Source organism: Phasianus colchicus, chromosome 2 (genome assembly GCF_987193195.1).
Source record: "Phasianus colchicus chromosome 2, bPhaCol1.hap1.1, whole genome shotgun sequence".
Classification (NCBI taxonomy): Eukaryota; Metazoa; Chordata; class Aves; order Galliformes; family Phasianidae; genus Phasianus; species Phasianus colchicus.
This window is the reverse complement of record NC_143437.1, coordinates 96500813-96518689: the sequence shown is the minus strand read 5'-3', so window position 1 is coordinate 96518689 and position 17877 is coordinate 96500813. Positions and strand designations below refer to the sequence as shown.

Below are 17877 nucleotides of genomic sequence, written 5' to 3'. Positions count from 1 at the left end.
ACACCATTTACTTGTTTAAAAAAAGCCTGATAAAGGGGAAAGGCAAACACGGCCCCACCAGTGCTAACTGCTCTGACAGCAGCTAGCACAGCAGGACCAGTAGCAGCAAGCTCTCTCCCTTCACACAACAGAAGATCTGCCAAGAAGAGAGAATCCTGCTCACAGTGCCCTTTAGAGAAACCTAAAAAAAATCCTACTACCTCAGCATAGCAAAAAGCATCCATTCTGCACAGGCACATTCAGAGAGGTGAATTAGAAACACAGAAGGCATGGTCCCCAGAAAGCTTTTCTTTTTTTTTTTTTACCTCCCACCACAGCCACCCTCGCCTATGCAAAATGATGTTACAGGAGCCACGTGCCAATTCCCAAGCATCAGAAAGAACTGTTTCCCAAGCCCATGCCCAAGATACACCATCCATCACCCCCTGAAAGGAGATTGTGGGTGAGGTGGGGGTCAGCCTCTTCACCCAGGTAACAGTGATAGGATGAGAGGGAATGGCCTCACGTTGTGTCAGAGGTGGTTCAGGTTGGATATTAGGAAACATTTCTTTCCAGAAATACTGGTGAGGCACTGGCACAGGCTGCCCAGGGCGCTGGTGGAGTCACTGTCACTGGAGGTGTTCAAGGAGCAAGGAGATATGGCACTGAGGGATGTGGTCAGTGGGCAGAGTGGGGATGGGTTGGTGGTTGGACAACATGATCTTAGTGGTCTTTTTCACTTTCATGACTCTATGATTCTACGATCACAGCCAGGAGCAAGGTTCGTAATTCCTTCAAAACACAAGTTTGGTATTTGCACACCAGCACACACATGTGCACACACACATCCCTTTTACCCCACTGCTCTCTGTGAGATGCTTCCTGCACTTCCACTTGTGGGAAGCACGTTCCCAATGCTGGCATGCTGCACGGTTGGAGAATTGGAAACAAACACCTCTGCCACTCTGACGAGCACGGCGGTTAATTCCTTACGATAAACACATTGTCTGAAACAGAAATTCAATCTAATTGCAAAACCAGCTGCTTCAGCTTAGCCAACCCTCCTGGCACAAGCATCAGGATTTCAGTATGCCTTGCTTCTAGCGAGCATCTCTGAGGCCAAAGCAGCCTTTTGGGACTCGGCCTCCCGCCCTTGAGGTCTCCAGCTGTCCCTGCCAGCCAAACTCAGTGCTTTCCAATCCAGCTGGAGTTTTGAAGGTTTACCATCAGCCAGACACCTTTCTGATGAGGTTAAGATCACAGCCACTGAAATCCTAGCAGACATCATTTTTTTCTCTCAGTTGCATAAAGTGCATTCATTTCCTTACGAAAGTCTAGGCAGAAAAAGAAAAGATGGCTTCCTAAAATCGTGTCTGTAGAAGTCATCAACAAAACTGGCAGGTCTCAAAGGACGGTGCATTAGCTGTACGTAACTATAGCTATGCCTAGGTTTTCGTCCTGCTTTTTTGCCAGACAGATATCAAGTAGACTATTGCTCTATACAGGTAGATCAGTCATCAGGAAAAATGTTTGAGTGTGCAAGTGAAAAGAAAAGCTGATCAGGTTGTGGAGGGTATCTTTTGCACCAAATGTTGCCAATGCCAGTTTCTACAGAGCTCAACTAACACAAATTCTTTAAACTCCTTGCTTCTTTCTTTGACTTTAAAGAGAAACACACCTACAGAGAACAGCAACGCTGGAACAGCACAAAGAACCATTTGCCATTACTTCTGCACTGGTTATTCGCAAGTCCCTATAAACCCCCTAATTATAAGCAGCATCTCTTACTGCCAGTGGCACATTTTGTGCTATGCAGCCCAGGAGACATGCAATATCTCTCACAAGTTGGATGCAGCTTTCTGGCTCCTGCCTCCTAATTGCAGCACAGACAGTGCAAGGGAATGCATCATCCACTGTGCAGCCCATCCTATTATATATCCAGCCATTCACACTGGACTTCCAGAAAAGAACCATTTCCAGAAGTTTCAGCTGAAGAATTCACTCTCCCTGCTGCTAAAACAACCTGGAGCTCCTTCATGAAGAATGCGATCCCACCATTTAAGGCTCATGGTGTCATTGCCTCTGGAGCGTGACAGTAGGCAGATATTTATATGGGAAAGTCAGGCAAAGCAAAAATCAGCGGGTTAATTGGCAGACTAGCAAAATACAACCAACCTGCGATGGCTTTTACTCACCAGAAGGCTGATAAAGCGGAGATAATTGTTTGCACTCCTTATACTCTCTGGGATGGCAGAAGATTATTGGAATGATGGAAATTTCAGGCACTGATTTAAAACATTTTCTGCTCATTAAAGCTAAACCCCAAGCATTTTGCAAGAGCAGAGCCTCCCAAAACCCATAGCATGGGATTCCACATGATGCAGTGATGCAGCCAGCATGGGCTACCCCTTGCCAACAGAAAGCAGCTTCGCTCTGAGTTAAGCCCCATGAAGGTACTCAACTTGAGCACTACAAGTGTTTCCTAACACACAATGAACAAAGAAACTGATCCCACATACAACCACTATGGGAAACACACTGGGAACAAGGGAAAGAGCACATTTCAGGAAAAAATAGTCAGTTTTTGTTCCACTCCTTGGAAAACGTATGGCATTTGTTACTGAAGCTGACCTAGGAGTCAGGTTTGAAGGAAGGAGCAGCAGCTCTGCAAGCGAGAGATCCCCTTCCAGCGAGCATCAGTGTATCTCACACACACACACACACACACACACACACACACAGAGCACAGTCTCATTCCTTACAGTCTCGTGTCACTGAAAGCAAGAAAAATTCCTGCTATAGAATTCTAGCTCAGATTGCCCACTTGGTTTACCAGCATTCCCATCCCTCTCAAATCAAGGTAATCAATACATCAAAAACTATCGCACGGCTTCAAAAATACAATAAATGATGCTGCATGGATCTTTTTTAATCGCAACCATTCCGAATCACAGATCATGCCGGATTTTGGGGGGTTTTATTTTTGTGTTTTTTTTCTTCTGCAGAGTCACAGTCCCCAAGCTGACTGTTGCTCAGGCTACATCAGCCCAAACCAGCGGTCTGTGCCTGTTCCTTGCGCCCAGTGCCAGCCCTGCACCCAGCCGTAACACAGAGAGCCCCTGCAGCTGGCACAGCTCTCCCCACCCAGCACTGCTCCCCAAGAAGATGAAGCCATGCCAACAAAAAGCGCTTTTTTTGCCAGGGTAGCTGACAGCAGACCAGCACTGCTGCCAGCATTGCGACATCCATTCTAGAGCAGCAAGCGGTTCTTTTTTTTCTTTCCTCCCCTACACAGTTTCCTACACTTTAAGCCAGACAAAACCATTACACTGAAGGCAAGAAGCGAAGACCAGAAGAAGGCAGGTGTGGCCGAGAGGCAGCGCTGCCGGCAGGCATCTCCCCATCTCTCGTAGGCAAAGATGCGCACAGACTGCCTTTCCGCGAGCCTCACCGCCCCAGATGACAGCCGAGGCACGCAGCTACCGTGCGATCCGCTCGCCTGCGGGGAAGGGCCTCGGGGCTCAGCACCGGCGGCGATGCGGTCCCCGTGCGGGCACACGCAGCATCCCCGGCACCGCGCGATGCCGCGGGACCCACCCAGGGCGGCTGCTGCCCGAACGCCCGCCGGGCTGTGCCGAGAGGCGCCGGAGTGTTTGTACCCACAGCCACAACAGTACGGCTCCCATTGAGAAAACGCGTCGGGGACGGAATAATTGCCTCCTCCGTTTGTTTTCCCCGCAAAGAAAACTCCGTCTCTCTGCCACATTTACATTTGTGAATGGGACTACAGTAGAGCCTTCAGCTCCAGCGCTCGCCTAGCAGTATTCCTGCGGAAACAAAACCGGCGTTTTCTCATACGCACACAAACTACCCAGCCGTGTTCTCCCAAACTGAGCCGAAACTTCCCCGCCCGGCACTCCGCCCGTGAGCCCCCGCCCGCTGCGGTCGCTGCTCCCTCCGCTCCCGGAGCGCCCGCAAAGCCGGCGCGGGGCACCGCGCGGACATCGGCCGCTGCCCCCGGCCTCGGGAGGGGGGGAGGCAACCGAAGCGGAGTCGTTCAGCGGCGGCGTTCCGCCAGGGCCGTTTCGGGAGGCGGCAGTAGGAAGTAAGATTTTAGGGAGCCGACTGACTCGCGCGGCGCGAACTTCGCCGGGTCTAAGATCCCCCTAAGGCACGCGGAACGCGCGGATCCCCGCGTCCGTCCTTCCCAGCAGCCGCACGGCGCTCGGCACCGCGCACCGCACCCGCAGCGCCACGGCCGGCGGCCGCCGCGCATCCCCGGCGCTGCCCCCCGCCGCCCCCCGACCCGCCCGCAGCCCGCGCCCCTCACCCAGCTGCGGAGCGGTCCCGCGGCGGCCTCCCGACAGCTACAACTCCGCGGCGGAGCCCGGGCGAGCCGCACGCCTGCGGAGCGGCGGCGAACGGGGAGGAAAAGAGGAAATGAGCGGGAGGCGCATTGGAGGGAGGGGGAGGAAGGAGCCGCCGCCGAGGGAGCGAGCGGGAAAGCGAGGCACGGAGCGCAACTTCCCCGCGGGGCAGCGGCGGCGCCGGGGGGCGGAGCGCGGCCGTACCCCGCAGCCCTGCGCAGCGCCGCGCCCCGCCGGGGCCGCCCGCCCGCCGCCGCCACTTGGTATCGCCCGGCCGCCGCGGGGCAGGAAGTGCGGGGCGGCGGGGAAAAGTTTATCTCTCTGTTTTTCTATTTTTTTTATTCTCTTTTTTAAATTATTTTTCTATCTAGTTTTTGATTTTTTTTTTCCTTTTTTTTTTTTTTTTCTTTTAACCCCAGTGCGAACAAGGAAGCGCTCTGCCGCAGGCCCTACAACGAGTTCTGCCACCGCAGCCAGTGCGTTCTCCCCCCAGCCGTGCCCCACGAAGCCGGGCAGGTGAAACCCTGCGGGTGCGGAGCCGCTGGCCGGGGACAGCTGCCCTCGCAGCGCGCCCCGCCACAAAATGGAAGGGATTGAGGGCTAAGCTAAGCTGCTTCTCGAGGGAGGTCATGGGAAGCCTTCTTCACAGCTACGGCCTGCAGAGCGCACGGGGGAATGAATCCTTCCTTTCAGATTTCTCTTTTTCCCTCAGCTCCTGCCCGGCAACTTACAAGTGAGGAACGTATGGAGAATTGAATGCCATTCCCGTAGTGCCTTATCGGCAGCTTTCACTCTGCCTTCCTTCATAGGAGCCCAGGCGAGCGTATTCAGTGCGGGCATGAGATAAGAACTGAGCAGAGCTGAAATCAGGGCCACACCAGGAAAAAAAGATACTGAGAGATTTCAGCAACAAACCTTGGGAGGCACATAAAGCCCACTGCCTCCAAACTGCAGATTTTCAAAGCTTATCTCTATACCTCGTCTGCAGATTTCTGTGAGGACAGAAAATTAAAAAAAAAAAAAAGGAGAGAAAAAAAATAGAAGGAAAAAAAACACCTTTCACCTCTATTGCAAAGATGGAATACACTGAAACTATTGATGCAAAGCTGAAAGTGTTACTCAGCAATAACCACTTTCTCCAGCCCCTTTCAGAGTAGTTAAACCATTTTGCCAACTTAAAAAATAATACATGTATCAAAAAAAAAAAGTCAGCCCAAGGCAAAAACAAGCTGGGAAACTGGCAAACCTGCGCCGTTAAAACTAGAAGCAACTAGAACAGGAACACAGAATGGAAAACTGTATGCAACCACTGTCACTGCCAACTTCACACGCCTGCAGCCCGCTCCTCCTCGCGGGGGGTGGTTACACATGAGTAATCTCCTTGCTTTCCCTGCACACCCTGTGTGAGTGCTGCCAGGTGCTGGGGCTGTGGCTCACACAGGGCAGGCAGCTGCACAGCCCCTCACTCAACGTTCTTGGCATCAAGACTCACCATCAGCCCCATCCTCACAGCCCTCGTTTGGATGCTGTCTCATAGCTTTATGTCCCTCTTACACCATGGCCCCCAGCCCGCACGCAGTGCAGGAGGTGAGGCCACACAGCACAGAGCAGAGCGAGGCAACCTCTTCCCTTGCCCAATGGCAGTGCTGGGCCTGTTGTAGCCTGGGATACAATTGGCCCTTCTGGCTGTCAGGGCACACTGCTGGAGCTCAGAGACTGTGAGCACACTTGGGCTGATGCATGGGGTGCTGAGGATGGAGATACGTGCTGATAGATGTGGCTCTGAACTCGCATGGCGGAGCGCTCAGATGTTTCAGTCAGGAGCTCTCCATGCTGGGAGACCCAGGGCATTTTGCTGTCAGTAGGTAACTACTTCGAGAAGCACCCGTGGCTGCTCAGTTCAATACAAAACTCATTTCCTCTCTTTGATCCCTCTAGTATTCAGTATATTAACCTGTGATTAGCTGCAGAAATACTTGAAATAATTTTGCTTTCAGATGTTACTGGGGAACACATAGCAAGAACCAAATGAGGCATTACTCTTTTATACTCAACTTTTTTTCAGTGGTTGCAGATATCCAGCTGTGACCAGAAACAAGATGTCAGTCAAACCCTCACCACCAAGACTTTGGAGGATGTTGAGCACTAATTCCTGATACGGAGCAATCCCTGACTGACAGCAGTCTCTTGGGAAATGCTGGGGAAGGAAGGACAGCCTCCCAGAGCTGCTGGCTGCTAACAGCTCCCTGTGTGATGTGGAGAAGCTGCAAACCCACATACATGGACAGCAAGCCCTGTGTTTGAAAGTTAAAGTTAGTATTTTCACAGTCGGTTTCTCCTATAATGTGCTTAAACACATACTTGAGCCCACTTATGCAAGAACTTTATGTCCTGTTACATCAGGCACATTTGCAAGACTGGGCCATTGGATGTGTCTGACTTACATGATGTTCTTCGTTTAATGTCTTATAATCATAAGATCATTTAAGTTGGAAGGGACATTTAAAGGCTACCTGGTCCAACTGCCTTGCAATGAACAGGGATGCCCACAGCTCCATCAGGTGCTCAGAGCCCCATCCAGCCTGACCTTGGGTGTCTCCTGGGATGGGGATCCACCACCTCTGTGGACAGCCTGTGCCAGTGCCTCACCACCCTTATGGTAAAAAACTTCCTCTTTTATATCCAATCTAAATCTCTCTTTTAGTTTAAAACCATTTCTCCTTGTTTATTAAGCCAATCTAGTAACCCTGTGCTCACCTAGTGTGGGTCTTTACCAACCATGGTGCCATGGCTGCTTTGGCATCTCACCTTTCAGTTGATTTTCTTTCTGCTTTTTATTCTGCTTCTATAATCAAAACACAGAAACAATGAGGGATTGAATTAGATTCATCTGGATGATTCCAGCTCTGCTGAATCTGAAATTACCATGCAAAATTCCTTCTGCTGTCCGGTGCTTAATCACCAAGGATTAGGTGGAGACGAAAGTCGAGATGTGTGGCACACTGCTATTCTTTAAATATCTGCCATAATAACATGAGCTCTGGTGGCAGCATTAAGGCTATTGCTAATCTCCAGCTATTACCCGCCTTGCTGTGTTTTGGTGTGATTGATTCTGGGTAGGTGTTAAAGCAATATTAACCTTTTTTGAGCCGTTCATCAGCTGGACCTGGAACCCTATGTTTCTGGGGATTTCAATTCCTCTTCTACCCAAAAACTATCAGAGGAAACTGCTGTCAAGGATTTAAAGCTCACACTGCTCCTTCCCTCTGGATCTCCTGATAGCTGTGATGGCTGTGGGGACCCAGAGCTCCCTCCCTGAAGGCAGCTGACTGCTCCAACCATTTTCAGGCCAGATGGGAGCTACAAAAGCCAGGATTTGCTTCCACTGCAAACAGGGCCCATCTATTGAGCCTCACAATTTTTGCTACCAGATGCTGGGGCTCAGGTTGTTGCAGGCATCAGTCTCATCCATCAGTGCTCCTTTCTACTGCATTCCCAGCTTGGGCTGCCTGGGAAATGCCAGCTGTGGGCCAGAGAATTGCTTCGATAGGCAGAGTCAGTATTTAATGTACTACCAAAGCAAATAGGCAAGGGGCTTTGCCAGTCATCTGGATCACAGAATCTGAAGGTGGAAAAGAGCAGGTCAGATTTTACAGCGTGTTCCACTGCTAAAGGAAGCTTGTTCTCTGCAGTATCTTCCTGGCCTGTTTTCAACAACCTTGGAGGGTGAGGAGAGATGAGATGGTGGTATTTGCCATACCCTTGAGAGTTTCTTTGTCTGGTTTGAATGATGTAATATGGAACAACTGCAAGTTCAGAAAATGTAGTTACATCACAATATATAATGGAGTTTTTTGCATGGTTTTTCCTCTCCAACATACTTGCTGTGCCTGCTGCTGTGCCAGTAAAAGCAGATAGATGCAAAAGAAAAAATAGTTGCAATACTCCATTACTGTGTCATTGCTCTTCTTCCCCTTAGCAGGAGTTTGTCTTAGTTGCTTTCCTCCCCTGTGAGGAAAAATGAATAGTGAGAGCCGTGATGACTGGCAGTGAGGCTGGGAACAGCAGATGTAAGCTGTACAGCTGTACTAAGACAAAAGTGCACTTTCCTACCTACAGTTGTATTGAGGTTGCCCTGGAGGTAGCCACGTGTGACTTAGCATATGGACAGCCAAGGCATCAGGCACATTTATGCATATAAGAATATTTGGTGTCTTCTCTAAGTCAGAGAGAGCAACAATTAAACAACAAAAAAGACATCTGGCTGTGTGGTCTTCCTCTCAGCTAGCAGAATGACTGAGTGAGAAAACAGAAAAAAAAAATTAGGGGCGAAGAACTTATGAATTAAACCAGCATATTTTCATTTCAGCAACTGTTGTCTACCAGTCTATTACACGGGAATCTAAAAAGGACTTCATTTTGCCTCCAAGGCTGCAGTTGCTATGCTAGACACTAAAGTTAGATGCTTCAGATAAGATACTAATACAAAGGCTTCTTGCACAGAATGGGTAAAAACTGCTAAATAGGGAAAATCGAAAAGCTCAGTTTTTCTCTGTGGAGCTTTATGTTAGTTTGGCACTGCAGTGCTTGGTCATGCTGAGATGTGCCAACAAAACAAAGCATGGGAGGTGGGATGGTGGTGTCTTAACTATACCTACTGAAAAGAAACAGCAGAATTTGCTCTGCTCCATCGCCTGCGTGTGCTTATTTCCAGCTGCACCTACCAGAGCATAGCTCTCTCATGGGTCCATGTGCAGGAGTATGTGTTTCAGCGCCCACATCAGGACCTATTGACAGGAGATATGACAGAATTTACTTAGCGTTGGTGGTCCAAAACATCCAACTTCCGCTGAGAGAGGTGGAAAGAGTAAGAAAAGCTGAGCATTTCTACACAGCTTGTTTATTTTCTGAACCACAACATGAAAACAAAAAAGCCAGCAATTAACCATGAAAAATACCAGTGTATCTAAGTGGAAATCAATGATTTAGGCTGGCATTACAACAGCTGTAAAAAAAAGCAAAACAAAACAAAACATTTTAATTCAATCAGGGCAATAAATAATAATATAGTAAAACTGATGTTTCCCCACTGTGACTTACAGTTTTGCTGAAACTGCTTTTTTTTTTTTTTCATGTGGCTGAGCAAGAGGATGAGGAGGAAACCTGGCAGTGATTTCTGGGATGTTTGAGCCAACAAGATGCTATTTCAGTCCTATGCCATGCTGTGTGTTCTGGGATGCTGCCCAGAGCCAGCAGGGCAGTGGCAGGATGATGGGCTGCATCTCTTGCCCAGAGAGCTACTGCTTTTGGAAACCTTTCTCCCAGCTGCACAGATCCACCCCCAAATCAGAGGGTCACAGCAAAGTGCCATTTCTCATGGAATTGGGGTCCTTATCTAAAAGCAAATCCATGTGAATCATTCACTGCAACGTGGAGGAAGTCAGGTTAATTTTGGCACCAGCAATGGAGTGCTCTTGTATTGCTCCTGTTGGTAATTAAGGGAAAGCAAATCACAGGGGAGAACAATAAAAGTATTAATTAATAACTTTTTTCAAGAAGAAAAAAGTAATTTTTGTTTTAAAAAGAAATGGTTTATGCCTGGAGAAAATACTTATATAGGACAATCGCATTGTTGGGTGCTTGACGAATACACGCTAATAATTAAATAAGGGCACTGACTGCACATCACCAGATCCTCCATGTCATCACATGGATGTCCCAGTTCTGCCGTCCTGAGCTTTAAAGTGGTACTCCAGCAAGTTTAACAAGTCTGCTTGCATGTCCCAGGCTGGAGGATCTGAGCTGTGTTAATTCCAATAGAGACCTTCAAAGTAATCTTTTCTGCTCCCTCTTGCTGGCAGATTAAGAAGTAATAAAGGGCACCAGATGAGTTCCTAACAAGTGCTGCCCAGGGTCACCTTCCGCATAAAGCACTGCAGCGCTGGGTGATTAACTTTGCACAGAGCACATGTCTGCCTTGCAGACGTGCCCTCCCACCAGCAGTACAAATCAACGTGGCATTGCCTTGGGCTTCTGTTGGGAACAGCCTTTAATGACATCACAGCAAAGGGGATGTGAATAATTGGTGTTTACCCATTTGAAACACACTTTAAGCCATATTGCAGCCGTTACCCAATGCTTAAATACTCCATCATTTACAAAAGCAAGCAAAACTGTCATACAAAGAACACAGGACACAAGTGCAATGCTGCAAGTCACACCCTGGTGGCACAAGCAGGGGTGCGTGCAGAGATGGGGCAGGAGTATACCCTGATACCCCCAGCTGGGCAAATGCCTGGGGGAGAGCATGGGGCTGGCCATGACTAAAAATAATCCCCCAGGTATGGGAGCTCTTATTTGCCTTCTCACCAGCTCTGCAGCTACTTAATTTGAATGTTGCTTCATCTCCTGTCTCCCTCATGTATCATCGCTAATTAAAGTACACACGCTGCTCTCACCCGAGCAGGATGTGGGAGGCAGGAGAGGCTCAGCCTCGTCTGCTGCTGCTGCTGCACTGCTTCTGCAAAGCAGAGTGCAGCGGAGCGGGTCCTGCTTGGAACCCCCTGCCACCCACTGGCATTGCTGACTTTCCCATCCTTCCCTGCAGCCCTGCTTCACTTCATTCCCATCTCGGTGATGGGAAAGTATACAAACAGCAAGGAGTGGACACAACCATTATTGGGCACAGAGATCACAAGTGCCACCCAAAGATTCAACGAGATGCTCTCAGAGAAGAACGCACCAAACACAGCATGTTGAACACGAAGCCATTCCCTCGTCTCTGCCTGAAGTGCATTATATTAGACAAATGCACTCTCCCCATAAATGCCAGGAAAAAGCACTGCTGAGAACTTCCACGGCTCTGAATAATTAAATCCCAGAACTATAAAAAGCTATGAGGGAATGGAATTTAGAAAAATCTAGTTTTAGGATAATTATAGCGCAAATGGGGAGAACACTTGGACCCAAGACAGACATATTAGTAGGACGGCCAAGCACAGTAGGTCAAATTCACACTCGGCAGCAAAGCAGAGCCTTCTGCAGAGCTCCTCAGGGACAGATTCAGCTCAGGGAGTAAAGGCAGACCCTGCATTTGGATGAAAGGAGCGAGTAGAAGTCAAAAATAGAACCTCTTAATATAGAAAGCATTGACATGACTGGAATTATTTCAGGTTAGCATTCATGCTCCAGCTGCAAATGGGAAGTGATATTCTCCAAAATATTTTGTTATCATAGAATCCTGGAATCATAGAATCAGTAAGGTTGGAAAAGACCACTAAGATCGTCCAGTCCACTCATGACTGTGACTGTTTTAGACCACATCCCTCAGTGCAACATCTATATGTTTCTTGCACACCTACAGGGATGGTGACTTCACTACCCCCCTGGGCAGTCTGTGCCAGTGCCTTGCCATGACATGTTATGATGCTTCTTTAAGTGTCCTCACCTCCAATCCTCTGTTATCACATCTACTGTGTTACAACTGGCCCAATCTGTTTTCCAATTTGTTGTGTTTGGGCTTAAATGTGTTTCATGTGTTTCTTGAGAGCGCAGACCTTCAGTTTTCAAAGCACATATATTTCTATCCTGTATTTTGCTTGGGAAGCTTGAAAACATTAACCCTGACTCACCAGCAAGCAAACACAAACGATTGAGATATTCAAGAATGGATGCTTTCCTGTGTGACCTACTGTAGGGAACCTGCTTGAGCAAGGGGTTGGGTTAAGTGACCTCCAGGGGTGCCTTCCAGCCCCTACAATCCCGTGATTCTATAAGTTGGATATTTTCACTTAGGAGAAGGCTCAGGGGGACATCATCACAGCATTCCAGTACTCAAAGAGTGGCCACAAATAGGACAAACGAACCTCATGGAGAAGGAAAGGGGCAAAGAATAGAAGTTACACCAGGAGTAACAAGATGAGAATCTAATGAGGTTTAAGAAGGCCAAGCACGAGGTGTTGCACTTGTGTCAAAGCAATCCCAAATAGAAGTACAGACTGGGAGAGGAACTCATAGAGAGCAGCCTTGAAGAGAAGGACTTGGGGTCCTAACGAACGAAAAGCTGTGTGCTCTTGCATCCCAGAAGACCAACAGTACCCTGGACTGCACAAAAAGAGGAGTGGCCAGCAGGGAGAGGGAGGGGATTGTCCTTGTTAGGCCCCATCTGGAGCATCCAGGTCTGGGGCCCCCAGCGCAAGAAAGACGCAGAGCTGTTGGAGATGGTCCAGAGAAGGGCCAGGAAGACAATCAAAGGGCTGAAGAACCTCTCTTATGAAGAAAAGTTGAGGAAGTTGGGTTCATTCAAATTGTAGAGGAGAAGGCTCTGGGGAGACTTCATTGCAGCCTTTCAGTCCTTAAAGGGAACTTCAAGCAGAATGGTGACTGACTTTTTACACAGTCTAATAGTGATGAGACAATGGGGGTGGCTTTAAACTAAATGAGATTAGGCTTATGTTAGATATTTTAAAAAATTTCACTCAGAAAATGGTGAGGCCATGACACAGGCTGCCCAGAGAAGCTGTGGGTGCCCCATCCCTGGAGGCATTCAGGGCCAGGGTAGATGGGATCCTGAGCAGCCTGATCTGTTGGTTGGCAGCCTGGCCCATGGCAGGAGGTTGAAACTAGATGACCTTTAAGGTTCCCCTCCAGCTTAAGCCATTCTATGATTCATTCATTCAGGACAAGTAGGCAGAAGCATCTGCAGTCCCAGCACTCTCCCAGCTGTCTCTTGACACAACTGCCCTGTCACCTTTGGCAGCAGCACCATGCTGGCAGTGACACTGTGCTTTGCCACAGAAGCTCCGTGGCTGCCTGCAGGGAGCAATTTCATAGCTTGTTCTGGATAGAGGGCCAGGCTGGATGATCTGTGGAACACTTTTAGGTTTCCTGGATTGACAAGGCAAGAAGATGTCAAGGCAAGTGGGAATCATCTGTGCTAATTAAAGATCTCAAGCCAGTCTTATGATGGCCAGTGTTCATTAACCCTCCTGTTCTCTGTCAACTCACATTTCCGTGACCTCTCTCTTGAGGTGATATTCATTCCCTGTATGAAGTTATTGGGTGTAGTCATAGCACACTGCTAAACAAGTGCTGTTTCCATAGTGGTGAGCAATGACTTCCTTTACACTTTGTTTATTAAGAGCATAGGCATCCTTCAAGGTGAAAGGCTTTCCGACAAGCCCATGCTATTCCTTAAAAAATGCTTAAAAGAAGATATATGCTATGAGCAGCTGGGGAAGAGGCCTGGAGAAAAAGTTGAAGCTCAGTAAAGCTGCAGGTCAGGCAGGCAGGGACGGTCAGCTGTGCAAACACAGATTGGGTTCAGCTCCAACAGCTTTGCCAAAAAAATGGCTGAGAGCATGGCTATGGACTGCACAAGAATCAACAATGCCACGGTTGTTGTGGAAATGCCAGATGTTAGAAGTCAGATAAAGCAGGAGAAAAGCTCATGAAATGTGAATTTACCTCTGCACACCCGTCAAGGTGACTGCAGAATTAGGGAGAAGGGCTAGGGTGGTGGGAAGCAAGCTGGGAGCAGGGGCTGGCTGCTGGAAGGATGAGAAACTGGAAGGGAAACATCCTCTTCCAGGTGGTAATGTGTTATTTTAAGTAGAAGAGGATGCCTGCAGTGAATAGAAGCAATGAGCTTAAATTAAAGCAAGTAAGAATCAGAGCCTGCACAGGGAAACAAATTTCTCCAGGTAAGGACATCAAACCACCAGACGGGATGGCTGGAGGGGATTGAAATTTCCATCAAGCTACCAACAGGTTAGACAAGTGGTGGTTAGAGATGATAAAGTGGCACAACCTGCCTTGAGGCTGGAGAAAAGATTAAATGAGCCCCAGTGAATCTTTCCAGCCTTGTTTTGCTGTGATTTATCAGAGGATTCACAGCTACAATTTCCCGTATTCGTAGGGTTTAAATGCAGCTCAGCTCTTCGGCACTGCAGTGAAGATTTGGAAGATAAACAAGACACTCTTGTCCAAGTCAGGTGACTCCCAGTGTGGAGCACCCCTGCAAGACACATTCGGGAGCTGAGAAAGCAATGCTCAAAGCATTTCTCCCCAGTTTTTTGCAGAACTTAAGTATCAATGGTAATGGTCTGGGCAAACACCTAGCTTTGAGGCCAGCTGTACTGCAGGAGCAGGACTAAGACCCTAGAGGTCCCTTCTACAGTGCCAGTAGAGGTAAAACAGGAGTTTCCCACGTGCCAGCAGAATTTCCTATACTTTTTAATACCTAGAACATACCTTTTCACTTGAAAAAGTGTGCAACAAGTGTCATTTATCCCCAGGCCACCCCAATCCTACCCCAGGCAGCCAAGCCAGGACTTGCTGCTGGATCTGTTTCAAACCACATCCCATCCCTTGGGTCATCTCTGCTGCTGGGCTTAAGACAGCTTGATAAGCTTGATACCTTAATTACCTGTTTAGTTTCATTACCACAGAATGTAAATGAATTATGTATAATGACACGGTCTTAAAAAAAAAAAAAAAAAAAAAAGATAAAAGATAAATAAACACCTTTTCTTTCACCGTTGTCCCACCACAGCGTGGGAGAGGACAATTTATGCTAATTCCTCTCCCTTTCTCATGGTGTTTATTGATTTTTGAGGGCCTTACTAAATCCACCAAATGGCAGCCAGAGAAGACACACCATGGTAGTGGTGGGTGTAATCAGTACAGCTTCAAAAAATACATTACAAAGAATGAAAGACATTATGCCTATCTGGAAAAAAAAAAAAGGAAAAACATCAAGACAAACCTTACACAGGTCACAGTGAGATCCTTACGGCCCTGTACACAACCCAACTCCCACTTGTTGTAATGCAGCCTTTGCTCACAATGGCACCAGACATGTGCTGCTTCTCTGCTCCTGCTCTGTGCCCTGCAGTGATGGCAGGTCACTGGGAAGGGCAGGAGCCATTGTGACATTCAGAGCCAGGGTGATGTAGCAAAGCAGGGCTATTAGGGGATGACTGTCTTGTAACCAAGCCAAGTGAGCACAACTCTGATGCAACCATGATATAAGAACAAGGTAGTTCTCCTGCCTCCTTACAGCTCTTTGCTGCCTCTTAGATAGACAGTCACTTTTTAGGAATGTTCTTTTTTTTTTTTTTTTTTTTAATTTTTTATTTTTGGCACAGAGGTCAGGTACAACAAGCCAGGAATTTTTTTGGTTAAAACACTTCAAATCTAAACACACCCTTACATCCACTGTTATACAAGGGGATGTGGGGCTGACAGCATTGTCATCACCCCACGGTGCAGCTCCCCTGATAAGCAGTGAACCCTGTACCCAAGGTACCCAGGGATGGGGCTCAGAGAACCTTCCTGCTTAGGGAAAGGATGCATGAGACAATCATCTGCTTGAATTTAAAAAGACAGATTTACAAAGAATAATTGCCTTCTAACTTGGCAGAGAATGTGTGCTGCCTTTAAGAGATTCACAGCTGTGTCCTGTTCTGGTGGAGTTAACTGAGCTTAGAAAAAAAACATTTGATCTATTCTTCTTTCATTCAACACAACTCAGAATCTCCCAGGATATTTCTATTAGGATTGCAGCAGGTTTTCCATTTCAATGTGTTGGCAGAGAATATCTGTCACACCAATGGCATTTTTTACACGGAAAGCATCGCCAACACTTACAGCAGACAGCAGCATATACATCACCCAAAGAGCTAACTGCGTTGTAGGAGCAGCAAGACAGGATACCTTTTCCTCTGACTGTGACTGCAGGTTGCCTTGAGCAACGTGAATTTTGCAGTTGGATTCCCAGATTTTGCACCATTTCTGCACTAGATTGACAGCTCTGGCATTTAGATTCATTTAAAGCTAAGCAACAATTAAGTACAAAACAAATAGATCAAGTTGCAGAGCCACCCATGTTCGTAACAGTCTTCCAATCCTCATCCATCATTTCCCGCAGCTCCTTGCAGGGATGCCAGGCTCTCACCTTTTAAAAAGATGGATTTTTTTAAAGTTCATATTTGCACAGCACCGGAGCACAGCTGGAAAATCCCTGTGTAGCCTTCCCCCAAGAAAAAGGAAGAGAAAAAGTGCCCCATAGGAAATCCTGGAGACTGACCAAAGAATTAAATGAACGAAACAAAAAATGATGAACCTGAAAGAAGAGGAAGAAGTCAATTTCAGCTCCAAAGTCATACTTTTGGTTTTAACTCTGGTTACATGGTGTTGCAATAGACCTACATGGTGTTGATGGTTTCAGCACTGAAACCAGCATTTACAGAAACATGCGGCAGCCACCACCAGAACCGGTTTGCAAACCCTCTCAGATGTTACCAGCTTGCACTGACTCAGACTCTGAAGCTCATAATTTATCTTCTGTTACACATACTGAGAGCTGCAGTAGAGTTACAGAACTACATTTCCAAGGTAAATCATTAACAGTAACTGAAAGGCTGTCCCCTTAAAGCTGTTTCCAGGAAGACTTTATGCACACAGCTGAAGTTGCCCCTGTGTGCTAAGCACATTCTTCTTCTGTTGAAAATGTTTCAAGGGCAGCTTCTTTTATGAGGGATTTGCGGGGCAAGAAAAAGCCAGTTGTGATGCATGCTATGCATTTTAGATTCTGTTTGTCACAGAGGAACCCAAATATTGCTCAAGTGCTTGGATAGGGGTGGGTGCCAACTCTCCATCTTTGTCCATGGAAAGGAAACTTTCAGGGCAGCCCCAGCCTGTGGTCTGGGGAACTGAGCCTGCAAGGGATGGACCACAGACCTGTGTTTTAGGTGCAAATCATGGATGAAGCAGCCCTCAATATGTAATATACGACAGTATATTATTTACATGTAATTATTAAATGTTACATTTCTGCTAAATACAAGATTTGAGAATTTTGAAGTCTACTCTGTTTTAAAAGTAAGACTCTGAAATAATTTTTCATGTTGATGCAACAATCAAAGTAGCCAAGGAGGCCATTTCTCTGCTAGAAAAGCAATGCCCCACAGGACTAATTCTTCAGTCCTGTTTTAAATATCCCCACATTTCCCTGAGAGGCCATCCAAAGTTCTACTTCATGATCTGCATAGAGAATTTCTCCTGGCACTTATAAGATATGCACACGCTAAAAGCATGCAGAAGTCAAACTGGGCTTTAGGAAAAATTTCCAAATGAGTAAATCCAATTATTTAAATTTACCCTTGCAAATCCTTCACTATTTTCTAGTGCCTTATGGACAAACACTTGCTGACAGTGGGGCCATGGCATGGCTCTCCATCACAGTGCCAAGCTCAGGGCTCAGAGGAGCACTGAGCAGGTCTCAGAGGTTTGAAGGCTTGCTAATGTGACTCTCATCTACAGGAAGGGTTGTAAGGAAGATCCAAGGAACTAAAGGTCTGTCAGCCTGACCTCAGTGCCAGGAAAAGTTATGGAACAGATCATTTTGAAGGAGATCACAAAGCATGTAAGGGACAACCAGGGGATCAGACCCAGCCAGCACAGGTTCATGAAAGGCAGGTTCTGCTTGACCAACTTGATCTCCTTCTATTATCTGGTGACCTGCCTGGTG

At 47.4% G+C, this 17877-nt stretch overlaps 1 protein-coding gene and 1 long non-coding RNA gene across 7 annotated transcripts in view; both read right to left on the bottom strand.

Moving 5' to 3' along the window:
- Positions 1-4545, bottom strand: part of HPCAL1 (hippocalcin like 1) — a 51749-nt gene extending 47204 nt beyond the window's left edge. For 3 of the 4 annotated variants that reach the window (XM_031611180.2, XM_090136366.1, XM_090136367.1), the window contains exon 1: positions 4310-4545. The gene's annotated coding sequence lies outside the window, so the exon portion shown is untranslated. The remainder of the gene's footprint in view (positions 1-4309) is intronic. The other variant, XM_031611179.2, reaches the window with a different exon arrangement.
- A 2002-nt stretch (positions 4546-6547) lies between these two features.
- LOC116240697 (uncharacterized) lies at positions 6548-15412 on the bottom strand. Of its 3 annotated transcripts, XR_016464531.1 has the most exons (6): positions 15112-15412; positions 9071-9133; positions 8460-8642; positions 8228-8354; positions 7104-7191; positions 6548-6640 (listed from the first exon to the last, which is right to left on the bottom strand). It is a non-coding gene; the product is annotated as an uncharacterized LOC116240697 (long non-coding RNA). The 3 variants fall into 3 exon arrangements; XR_016464530.1 differs by lacking the exon at positions 7104-7191 and having other exon boundaries at positions 15112-15407; XR_004169375.2 differs by lacking the exons at positions 6548-6640; positions 7104-7191 and having other exon boundaries at positions 8169-8354; positions 15112-15402.
- Between the last annotated feature and the right edge of the window lie 2465 nt (positions 15413-17877).